Source organism: Euprymna scolopes, chromosome 7 (assembly GCF_053919585.1).
Source record: "Euprymna scolopes isolate OS-2025 chromosome 7, ASM5391958v1, whole genome shotgun sequence".
NCBI classification, from domain to species: domain Eukaryota; kingdom Metazoa; phylum Mollusca; class Cephalopoda; order Sepiida; family Sepiolidae; genus Euprymna; species Euprymna scolopes.
The window spans coordinates 110,516,347-110,528,419 of record NC_136488.1 but is presented as its reverse complement, the minus strand read 5'-3'; the positions used below and the strand labels follow the sequence as shown (position 1 = coordinate 110,528,419).

The following is a 12,073-nucleotide window of genomic DNA, read 5'->3' as shown; positions in this document are numbered from 1 at the left end:
AATGAGTTCTCCATAAATGTAACTGACGCAAGAAGGCCAATGAAAAAAGCCTTTTGCAGACATACACAAATGTTTGCACCCATTTTGCCTTTTATATAATAGATGAATCAAAAACAACCTGTTTTTCTGCAACACAGCCATGTACATATGTGATATTAAGCTGTATAGAACAACTATTCTTTCCAGAAGCTCAACAAACATCTTCATCCTTACATTGCTTTTTAGACGCTGGTTATTATGTCATTACATCATCCCTTTACTCTCCTCTTAAACTACTTCTAATCGAAAAAAAAAACCTGGACTCGATTCTCAGCGACACTCTCCGCTCTAACCAGGTTCCCTCTGGTTCTTGAGAACTCAACGGCTCGACTCTCCAACATCTTAAGTCCCGGCCTTATATTATCTTATTTATGCAAATTAATGCACGATCGAACCTGATGATTTGTCGCATTCTCGTCTCGGGTTTCGAGTTCGCACATGCAGCCCACCTCCGTGACTGCAGTCACACTCAATTTTCCACTACACTACTATTACTCTCTCTACTAAATCTTTCCTTTGTTTCATATACCTCCCTCTTCTCACGAGTTATCATCTTATTTGCACCATCAAAAACATTGCATGTGCAAACAAATAAGCAACTGAGTTTTAGTATTATATAGATTTCATTCATGTGAATAAAAAACTAATATCTATATATATAAAAATGTAATTCTTGGTTCATTCGTTCATTATCAATAAAACCATATTTCTACATTACCAATTTATTTGAAATTTTCAGACAATCCATCTTTAGAATCGAGGAATGTTTTTCTCTTATTAAAATAAATTAACATCGCAAATTCTAAAAATATATTAAATAAAATTAAAATATTTTTTGTAAATACGGAACTGTGCTCTATTTTATTTCTGGTAGAATGAACGTTGCAATCAATTAACACGATTTGATGATTTCGAATTTTGAATTAAAAATGTAATTCTTTGTTCATTTGTTATCAATAAAACCATATTTCTACATTACCAATTTATTTGAAATTTTCAGACAGTCTATATGTTATTAAAATAAATTAACATCGCAATTATAAAAATAGATTAAATAAAATAAAAATATTTTTCGTAAATGCAGAACTGTGTTCTATTTTATTTCTGGTAGAATGCATGTGGCAATCAATTGACTACGATTTTACGATTTCGCGTTACAATATTTTCATTGTTACATCGCTGTATAATAGGGCATCCCCTATTTTTACATTTTTTAATTCATTTGTTTATCTTCCAAAATTTTAATTTTAAATTCATTTGTTTATCTTAAGGCTTTTCACCCATCAAAAAATAAGTTTTAATTGTTTATTTTTTTTATGGCATCTAACGAAATCTCGCATTCCAAGATTCCATTTTTTTATTTAAATTCATTTGTTTTGATTAAAGCCAAGCCTACCTAAAATAAATTTGTCTAATTGTTAATTTCTTATGTTATTGAAAAAAAATATTAATAAATAAAAATAGCATCCATTTATTTCGATCGAATTTATTTGCTGTTTTTACAGCATACTTTTTTTTCCCCCTGATTTTTTCTGCCTCATCTGCTTTTACAGTTTTCTGGTGTTTCTTTCTGTTTATTTTTTTTTTACAAATTAATCATGATTCTTTACATTCTTCTACTAATTCCTTGGTAAGTTTCTTTCGGTAAATCTGTCTAAATAACTTCATATTTGAACTTATCTCGAATTACAGGATTTAAAAATTGTTTTGTTTTTCTTAACACTTTTCTCCCAGCCCACAACACGTTCTTCATTACACACATTGTTTCACCCAGCCTACCTAAATTAAATCTAAATATATTTTTCGATTACACAGCCTCATCCTGATTTTCTTTCCAGATACATTTATACTTTTCAGCATTCATTTTTTTTTCCATAAAAATTCATTTGCTGTTTCCTTTTCTTTTTTCTTTTTTTTTTTTTGCAGTCAAGCTTATTTCTACAGTTTTTTTTTTCAGAAATTTTCTTTTTTTTTTTTACAACTTTCACGTGCATTTAGAAATTGTACGATTATACGTTAACAATTCAAATAGTTTTTACATGTAACTCCTTCTATCAATGTTGTCCAACAAGATTTATTCCTTACCATTTTCTGGTGTTTCGGGGGGCATTACTACATTACTATTTCAATGGTTTGCATTTTTTGCTTCCTGCTTTTTCTACAGATTTTTTAAAATGATTTATTACTGATTCTTAATATCTTATAACATTGCAATAAAAATTAGCATCTTCTTATAAATGATTTGTTAATTTTCTTACAGTACATATTTTTAGTCTTGCATTTTTTTCCAGATATATTTTTACTTTTTGTGTTATGGAAATCAATACCATTTTCTTACACACTTGGCCTTACATAAAGATATAGCCGTTGACTGGCCAAACAATTGATTATATTGAGATATCTATCAAGCAAATGTTTTTTTCAGTCTCCTATTTTCAGATTGCTTAATTAAAAATTAATAGCAACAAAGAAGCAATTAAAAAAAAATTATTTCTCCAAACCTATTTGGACGCAAACAAAAATAGAGAACTACCACCAAAAAAATTGGCATTACTTGGCCATATAGCTGTCGATAGGCAAATAAATTGAGAAATCACTCAAGCAAATATTTTTTTAGACTTCTCTTTCTTCAGATTCCTCAATTAAAAACAGGCATTAAAACAAAATAAAAAAAATTTAAAAACTAAATTTATTTCTCCAAATCTATTTGGACACAAAGAAAACTACAGAACCACATAGAAAGCTGAATTGGCCTTAATTGACATTACAGCTGTCGATAGGCCAATAAATTGAGAAATAGATAAAACAAATATCTTTTTCATATTTCTCTTTTTTCAATTCCTCATTTAAAAATAAGCACAAAGAATATTTTAAGAAAAAATCATTTCCAAATCTACAAGAAGTACAGAACTACATGAAAAAAAATTGGCCTTAATTCATGATACAGCTCAATTAAAAATAAGCACACAAAAAGAAAATTTTTTAAAATTATTCCTACACATTGTGCTTATTTGACCATACAGCTGTTGATAGGCTAATTATTTGAGAAAACAATCAAGCAAATATTTTTTAAGACTTCTCTTTTTTCAGATTCCTCAATTGAAAATAAACAAAAAAAAATTTACAAAAAATAATTATTTCTCCAAATTTATTTTGACGCAAGGAAACTTACAGGACTACATACAAAAAAAAGGAATTGCTATTCGTTGATCATATAGCTCAATTAAAAATAAGCACAAAAAAAAACACATTAAAAAAAATAATTTCTTCAAATCTATTTGGACGCAAGAAAAAGTACTGAACTATATACAAAAAATTGGCCTTAATTGACCATACAGCTGTCGATAGGCCCATTTGAAGCAACGATCGAATCTTTTTTACAGATTCCTCTTTTCCAAAACCATTTATCCTGTTTCCTATTTAAAAAAAATCCACTTTTACTAAACGTTATGGTTAATTTCACTGCAGTTTTTTTCCTTAAGCTACTCAGGAGATCAAACATAGGACGTCGTACTCACAATGCAGAAGCAATACGGCGATTACTTTCCACTCAAAGTCTTGAACCTGGTGCTACCAGACCAGGCTGCCTATTGGCTTTCTGAGACGAAATGTACCTACATCGATTTCTGTTTTTGTTTTCTATTCTCTTTTGTAAAACTTAATTATGTTCTACAAAAACAAAAATAACAGCCCTTTCCCCTTCCCCCCTCCATTCTTTTTCCTTCCCTACTTCCTGGTCCTGGATATGACCTTAAACTATATCCAATGGTGAAGCCCCAGTTTGCAAGCTTTGGGGAGCGTGGAACCACCCTTTAATTGCGATTGTTCCCAGGTCCGCTCTGACCCGGAGTGGTAGTATCTGTTAGGGTCCCAACTATGGGTGAAATAAAAACAAAAAACAAAAAAAAAAACAAAAAACAAAAGACAAATACATTCTATTAAAAAATTGTTCTTCAAAATCTGATCAGATTCCACTTGACCCTGTCGCCAGGGCATCAGAATATGTCGACTACCCCCCTGCAGAGAGTAGAAGTCCCTCAATGGGGCTACCTGTTGGCCATAGGTAGCGACCCGTAATACCTTTAGGATGGGATCCTGGTGGTTGAGAGACTTGGAGGTCAGGTTTTAATACCCCCACTTCCCAACACTCCACATTGGCCCTTACTGGGCTAGACGGTCGGTCGGAAGGGCTCGATTCGATCAATTGGCTGGTCACGTCAAGCCCCACCATATATTGTCCACCCCATAAACCTATCATTAACATAATATGCCTATCCCTTCCCCACAAATAACATCTACTTCCTAATATATGGTGGAAAGCGGTGGCTGAGGGTCAATTGATGAAGCAAACCCTTTAAATTACTACATATCCCAGAGTAACATCAAAGGAAAACAGGTGCTCATGAATGATATCACATAAATCGAGTATATCGCCTTTGTATCCTTGTTGAGCCTGGGCGAATGGGTTTCCCCCCAGGCACTTCCCATATAGGGCTCCGAGGTGGGTGGGGAGCAAAGATGATGAAAAAAACAATCTTATTTTGATTATGGCTTTTATTAACCCCAAAAAAGAAGCTTTTCAGATGTTTCCGACATTTCAAGTTCAGAGGATGAACAGAAATGCTCAATCAAAGAAAACTCAGTATTTTTAGTAATGGAAACACTTGAAAAAAATGAAATAAAATTTCACCTTTTACAATGGAAAAAATTTTCTCTCAAAAAATAAAACCCAAAATGATAAAACAACTGCAAAATAACACCATACTTATCGAATTGAAACAAAAAACACAAGCTAAAGAAATTCCCAAATGGCAAACCTTTAACAATATCAAAATTAAAACTTATCCCCACCCATACCTAAACTCCTCAAAAGAAGTCATTCGATGCAGTGAACTATCAAATTGCTTGACTGAGGAAATTTTATCTAATCTATCATCCCAAAGTGTTACAGATGTAAAAAGAATAAGAATAAAACGAAATGGAGAAACTATATTGACAAATACATATATACTCTCCTTTGACTCCACAAATCCCCTAAGTGAGATTAAAATTGGATACCTAAAAGTAAACATTGAGAAATACATCCCAAACCCTCTAAGGTGCTACAATTGTCAACAATTTGGACATCACCAATCCAAATGCACCAAATCACCAATCTGTGTAAGATGTGGTGAAAACTCAAAACATAGTGACTGCAAAAAAGACCCCAAATGCTCAAACTGTAGTGAAAACCATTCAGCTGACTTCAAAGGATGCAAAACATGGCTAAAAGAACAAGAAATAACAACAATAAAGTATACCAAAAATATAACCTTCTTGGAAGCCAGAAAAATTATGAACGCAAGATATTCAGAAGTAACCAAGAATGCTAAAATAAACACAAATCAAAGTTCTCAAAGATATACAAAAAATCCTCCAGAAATAAAAACTGAAGAACTATCTCGATTGATAAAAGAGATGAAAGACCTAATGAAAGAAATTAAAACACTAATCCTGAACTCTGGAAATAATCAGTCTACAAAAGAGAGTACAACAAAAAAAAAAAACAGAACCAAAAAACTCAAATTAAATCAAACAAAGAAAAAGAAAAAAACTCACCAAATGAAAACAACCCTTATAAACAAATCAAATGAAACAACACCATCAACCAATAAAATGAAAACTAAAGAAAAAAAACAAACAAACTAAGATCTAGATCCCAATCAACCTCAAGAGGAAAAAACAAAATGGGAACACTGGAGGAGATGGAGGTAGAAGACAAAACACCCCACACAAATAAAATGACAGACCACAATTAAAAAAACTCCGACTATCATTCAATGGCTGAGGATTTAAGGCAAACATAAACGAATTACTATTGTTAATATCTAAACTACGACCTGCTATCATCTGCTTCCAGGAAACATTCCTAAAGACACACAATAACATCACTATAAAAAAACTGCACCCAATACAACTTTATACATAATACTGGACAGAGGGCCTCCGGAGGTGTATCGATTCTAGTTAGAAATAACTCCACATTACAAGTAATTGCTGTGAAAACCACTTTACATAAAACTGTCAACATTTGCTCCATAAATGAAGCTGAAGTCAATAAAATAATGACCACATGACTCCATAAATGAAGCTGAAGTCAATAAAATAATAGAACAACTTCCTAAACCATACATCCTACTAGGAGACTTCAACAGCCACAACATCATATGGGGAAGTAATAAAACAGATAGATGCAAAAGGTAAAAAACTAGAAAATATCATCAACAATAACAATCTGAACCAAAACCCCAATACATACCTCCACCCTGCTCGGGTACATACTCAGCCATTGATTTGTCACTATGCGACCCAGCCACATTAATGGACTACAGTTGGCAAGTGTATGATGACTCATGTAGTAGTGATCACTTTCCCATTATACTTGAAAACTCAATCCCGATTGAAGATAACCTCCCCAGATGGAAGCTAAACAAAGCTAATTGGGAGGAATATAAAACCCAATGCGATGCAAAACTAATAGACAAAGATGAACCGGAGAACTCTATGGAACACTTCACTGATACGTTGATGTCAATAGCTGGAGAATGTATACCCAAAGGCTCCAAATCCAAAAAATATGAAAGACCTTGGTTTAATGAAGATTGCCAAAAGGCGGTAAGATTACGTAAAGCTGCACTGCAAAAATATAAAAATCGTCCCACTACCCACAATCTAGACCAATTCAGACAAAACCGAGCAAAAGCCTGTAGAACAATTAAGGAGGCCAAAAGAATGTCATGGAGAGTCTATATCAGCAAACTGAACTCTAACACCAAAGCAAAACAAATCTGGAATATGGTTAGAAAGATAGCTGGTAAAAATCAACCAACACCACTAAAACACCTGTCAAAAGATAATACAAAAATAACCAGCAAAAAAGATATAGCAAATGTATTCGCAAAAACCTTCTCAAAAAAACTCCTCTAGCGAAAATTATAAACCACAATTAAAAAAAATCAAACTAGATGCTGAAAGGAACAAACTAAACTTCAAGTCAGACAATGTAGAAGACTACAACAAACCTTTCACCCTATCTGAATTAACCGATGCCATAATCAGTTCACACAACACTGCAACAGGGCCAGATGAGATCCACTACAAGTTCTTGAAACAACTACCTCAAAAATCTTTAATCTACCTCCAAAACATCTTCAACGATATTTGGATCAGGAGTGAACTCCCTGACATATGGAAACAAGCAACAGTGATCCCCATCCCAAAACCCGATAAAGTTAAGTCTGATCCCAAAAGCTACCGACCCATAGCATTAACAAGTTGCATATGTAAAACATTTGAAAGAATAGTGAACAAAAGACTAACTTGGTACCTTAAATCAAATGGTCTGATTACAAACCTCCAAAGTGGGTCCCGAAATAAAAGAAGCACCATTTATAACCTGGTATGCTTAGAAACAGAGAGGGATTCATTAAAAAGGAACATACAACAACGATTTTCTTCGATTTAGAAAAGGCCTACAATACAACGTTGAGATACGGTATCATAAAAGACCTACAGAATCTTGGACTAAAGGAAAGACTACCCAAATTAATAAAAGATTTTTTGTCTGACAGAAACTTTAAGGTCCGTGTAGGCTCCACCCTTTCTGACCTCAATAACCAGGAGGAAGGGGTCCCACAAGGAAGCATACTATCAGACTTTATTTAATATAAAGATTAACAATATTACCAAATGTCTAAGTCCTGGAACCGACTGCTCCCTATATGTCAATGACTTCTTGATCTGTTATAGATCAAAAAATGTCCAAACAATAGAGCGAAACTGGTCGGCCACAGAAAATGAGCTTCTGTAATATTAAAAAAATGCACAATGATCCAACCCTCAAACTCACTGTCAAAAAAATTGATATTACTGAGCAATATAGGGATCATTTTTGACAAAAAATTGAATTTTATTCCCCATCTGAGATATTTAAAGCAAAAATGCCACAAAGCACTACAATTATTAAGAGTTGTCGCCAACACAGACTGGGGAGCAGACCAACAAACGCTCCTAAAACTATACAGGACTCTAATTCGTTCGAAACTGGATTACAACTGTTTCATTTATGGGTCAGCAAGATCTTCCTACATAAATATCCTTGACCGCATTCACCATGAGGGACTAAGACTAATCTTGGGAGCATATAGAACATCCCCCAAAGAAAGTCTATATGCAGAAGCCCATAAAACATCCTTAAAGCTTAGACGGGAAAAACTTGACTTACAATATTACTTGAAACTAAAGTTTTGCCCAACAAACCCTGCTTATCAATGTACCTTTGACCCCAAATATAGGAACCTATTTAACAGAAAAGATATACAGATATTGGACCCCTGATCAACAGCCATATACTTGGGAAATGGCAAAGTCAATGGAATAAAAATACAAATAACAAATTATACAATATAACTTGAAGAGTGGAGACGGGATTATCAAAAAACAAACAGAAAACAAAATGTCATTTTAACAAGACTTAGAATAGGTCACACATGCCTAAGCCATTCTTACCTCCTAAAAGGAGAAACTCAATCCCAATGCATTCCCTGTCAGGCACCACTTACTGTAAAACATCTACTAACTGAATGCACAGATTTTTCACAAATTAGGAAAAAACACTACAAAGAAATAGATCTTCAAATAATCTTCAAAGAAAAACACCAGAAAAATCTTATCTTACATTAAAGAAATAGGACTCATCTAAAAAATATAACCTCCAAAAACCTTATATTCTGCAAAATCAAAAACAACCTGCCTTTTCCCACTTTTCCATCCTCCTATTTACGCTTTCTCTTTCTATCATCCTCCAATTTCTGACTGTTTTTCCACCCCAAAATGTATCGATCAATAATACTGTAACTTTTTCCCCCTCCCATTGCAAAACCCAACATATTCTGCAAGACAGAGAACAAAAATGATAAAATCCACTATAAAACAACCAAACCAAAAGCTACAAACTAACGATTGAAAATACAAAGAGCTTGAAGAATAAAAATCTCCTATAAAATAACTGGATACAACATTGAATACTATTCTCAAAATAACTGTATTCAGCATTAAATAATCCAGAAAGGGTTGATATGCCGTAAAACAAAAAACAACCAACCAATCAAAGTCCTGAACAACGGGCATCTGCGAACCAAAATAGTAGACAAAGGATGATTCAAGTATGTGCCAATGAAACAGCAGATCGATGTGCAGCCAGGCTTGAGGAAGCACAGTTGCGGATACAGCAATCCCGTAATGTGTCTACAGATCTGCTTCATTCATAATGTAATGAACACGAGAGGCTGAGACATGCTGAAAGACATCAACGAGAAAATGCAGATCAGCATCAAACACGACTCCATGCTCAACAATCCTGAGATTCGGATCGCCTAGCATTTCACTACAACCCTAATGAGGATTATAGTTTGAGCCACCATGTTCACATAGGCACTATGACTGAAGTGTGTTCCTATGGCAAGGCTCTTACATTTAAGGGAGAAACTAAAGAAATGTGTTGTGCAGCCGGTAAAATTAAACTACCTCAACTGGAAGATCCACCAGAACCATTAAAAACTTTGCTTGCTCGATATACTGCGGAATCAAAGCATTTTTTATCAAACATCAGGAAATACAACTCATGCTTCCAAATGACGTCGTTCGCAGCAGAAACCATTACAGCTCAATTCATGCCAACTTTTAAAGTAAAAGGACAAATTTACCATAAAGTTGGACCTCTGCTTCCATACCCAGATGGTCAACATAAATTCCTACAAATGTATTTCATCGGTGATAACAATGATGAACTGAATGCATGCTGTGGAATTTCAACCAGTATAAGACGGTCTATTGTTTCCCTACTGCAAGACATGCTCTATAATAAAAACAATTTAGTGCTTTTATTCAAAACTGCAATTGAAATGATGCCATTGGATACACACAAGATTGTTATTCATGCTGACAAAACACCTACTAGAGAACACGTGTGAAGATTCAATGCTCCAACTATAGATGAAGTGGCAATTGTTATAGTTGGAGATCAATTTCAACTGAGGGATATTGTTCTTCATAGGAGGAATGATCAATTGACAAACATTGCTGAAACTCATCGATGCTACGATGTCCTGCAATATCCAATCATTTTTTTGGAATGTGCTGATGGATATCATTTCCATATGATAAATCCAGTTAGTGGCGAAGAAACAAATAAGAAATGCAGCGCAATAAACTATTACTCATACCAATTAATGATTCGAGAGAACGAAAACAATCACATTCTGAAATGCCGCCAATTATTCCACCAATACATTGTAGACATGTATGCAAAAATTGAAACTGAACATTTGCTATTCATCCGTTTGAATCAGTCCAAACTTTGTTCTGAAGAATATGTTCATTTGCAAGATGCAGTTGTTAATAATGGTAATACAACCAATGTTAGAAGACTAACAATTTTGCCATCTTCAAATTTGGGCAGTCCACGTCATATGCATGAGTACACTCAAGACGCATTTGCATATGTTCATCAGTATGGGCGTCCTGACCTATTCATTACATCATTTACATGCAACCCATCTTGGAATGATATACAGCAACTCTTACTTCCTGGGCAATCATCGGTAGATAGGCATGATATTACAGTGCATGTTTTCAGACAAAAGCTTAAATCGCTAATAGATTTCATTGTAAAACATAAAGTATTTAGATCTGTGTGCAGCTGGATGTATTCAGTGGAATGGCAAAAGAGAGGATTACCACACTCCCACATACTAATCTGGTTCTACAACAAACTCAATCCGAACGAAATTGACAATCTAATATCTGCTGAAATACCTGATGCTGGCATTGATAAAGATTTGCATGAAGTTGTCATAAAAGATATGATAAATGGACCTTGCGGTATATTTAATCCAAATTCACCATGCATGATAGATGGTAAATGCTCTAAGCTATATCCCCGAGCATTATTAACCAACACAGTTACAGGAAATGATGGATATTCTTTATACAAAAGAAGGTCAGTAGAAGATGGCAGTAAATTAGCAACCATACAAATGCGAAATGGCAATATACAAGTTGATAACCGATGGGCTGTTCCATATTCACCTTTGCTATCAAAAACCTATAACTCGCACATCAATGTGGAATACTGTAAGTCCTTCAAATACATTTGTAAGTATGTGAATAAAGGCAGCGATATGGCAGTTTTTGCCTTGAAAATACAGAGCAATAATCTGAATGCAAGCCTACATATTGATGAAATCGCACAGTATTAAGATACATAAGCAGCAATGAAGCTGTATGGTGAATTCTTTCGTTTCCAATACCTGAATGAAGTCTGGCTATTGTTCATTTAGCTGTACATCTAGAAAATGGACAGCGCGTTTACTTTACAGCTTCAAATGAAGTCCTGTTGTGTTAAAAAGAAAAAAAAAGGTGTCGTTTTTAAATGACTTTCATTTTTAATGAACGTGCAATTCGCGTTTGTCCTTTTTAAACGATTTATTTTATAAAAGTATAATTCAAGTCGGATTTTATTGCGTTTGAAAAAAGTCATCGTTGTTAAAAGAATTTAAAATGCTATTCGAACGACTTGTATGCATTAAATTCGCTTTTCAACGAGGAATTTAAAATGAAGTCCTGTTGTGTTAAAAAGAAAGAAAAAAAAGGTGTCCTTTTTAAACAACTTTCATTTTTAATGAACGTGCAATTCGCGTTTGAACTTAAAATGTGATTCGGACGACTTGTATGTATTTAAAAGTTATTTTAAATACGGAATTTAACATGAAATCGTTTTGTGCTGAAAAGGAGAAAAAAGGCGTCATTTTTTGAACGATAGTTATTCTGGTGAGAATACAATTAAAGACGTTTTTAAATGAGAAATTTAAAAATTAATTTCTGTGTCGAGCCGTGTAGCCCCATTTTGCTAAGTAGTATCTGTCTTTGTCGGAGAGTAGTGAGGGCTAGCTGTGTCTAGCAGGAGTGTAGAGAGCGCTAGCTGTGTCTAGCAAAA

At 34.0% G+C, this 12,073-nt stretch overlaps 1 protein-coding gene across 8 annotated transcripts in view; it reads left to right on the top strand.

The window, feature by feature from the left end:
• LOC145279885 (ketohexokinase-like) overlaps window positions 1-12,073 on the top strand; it is a 376,201-nt gene that overhangs the window by 128,000 nt on the left and 236,128 nt on the right. The window lies entirely within an intron of this gene.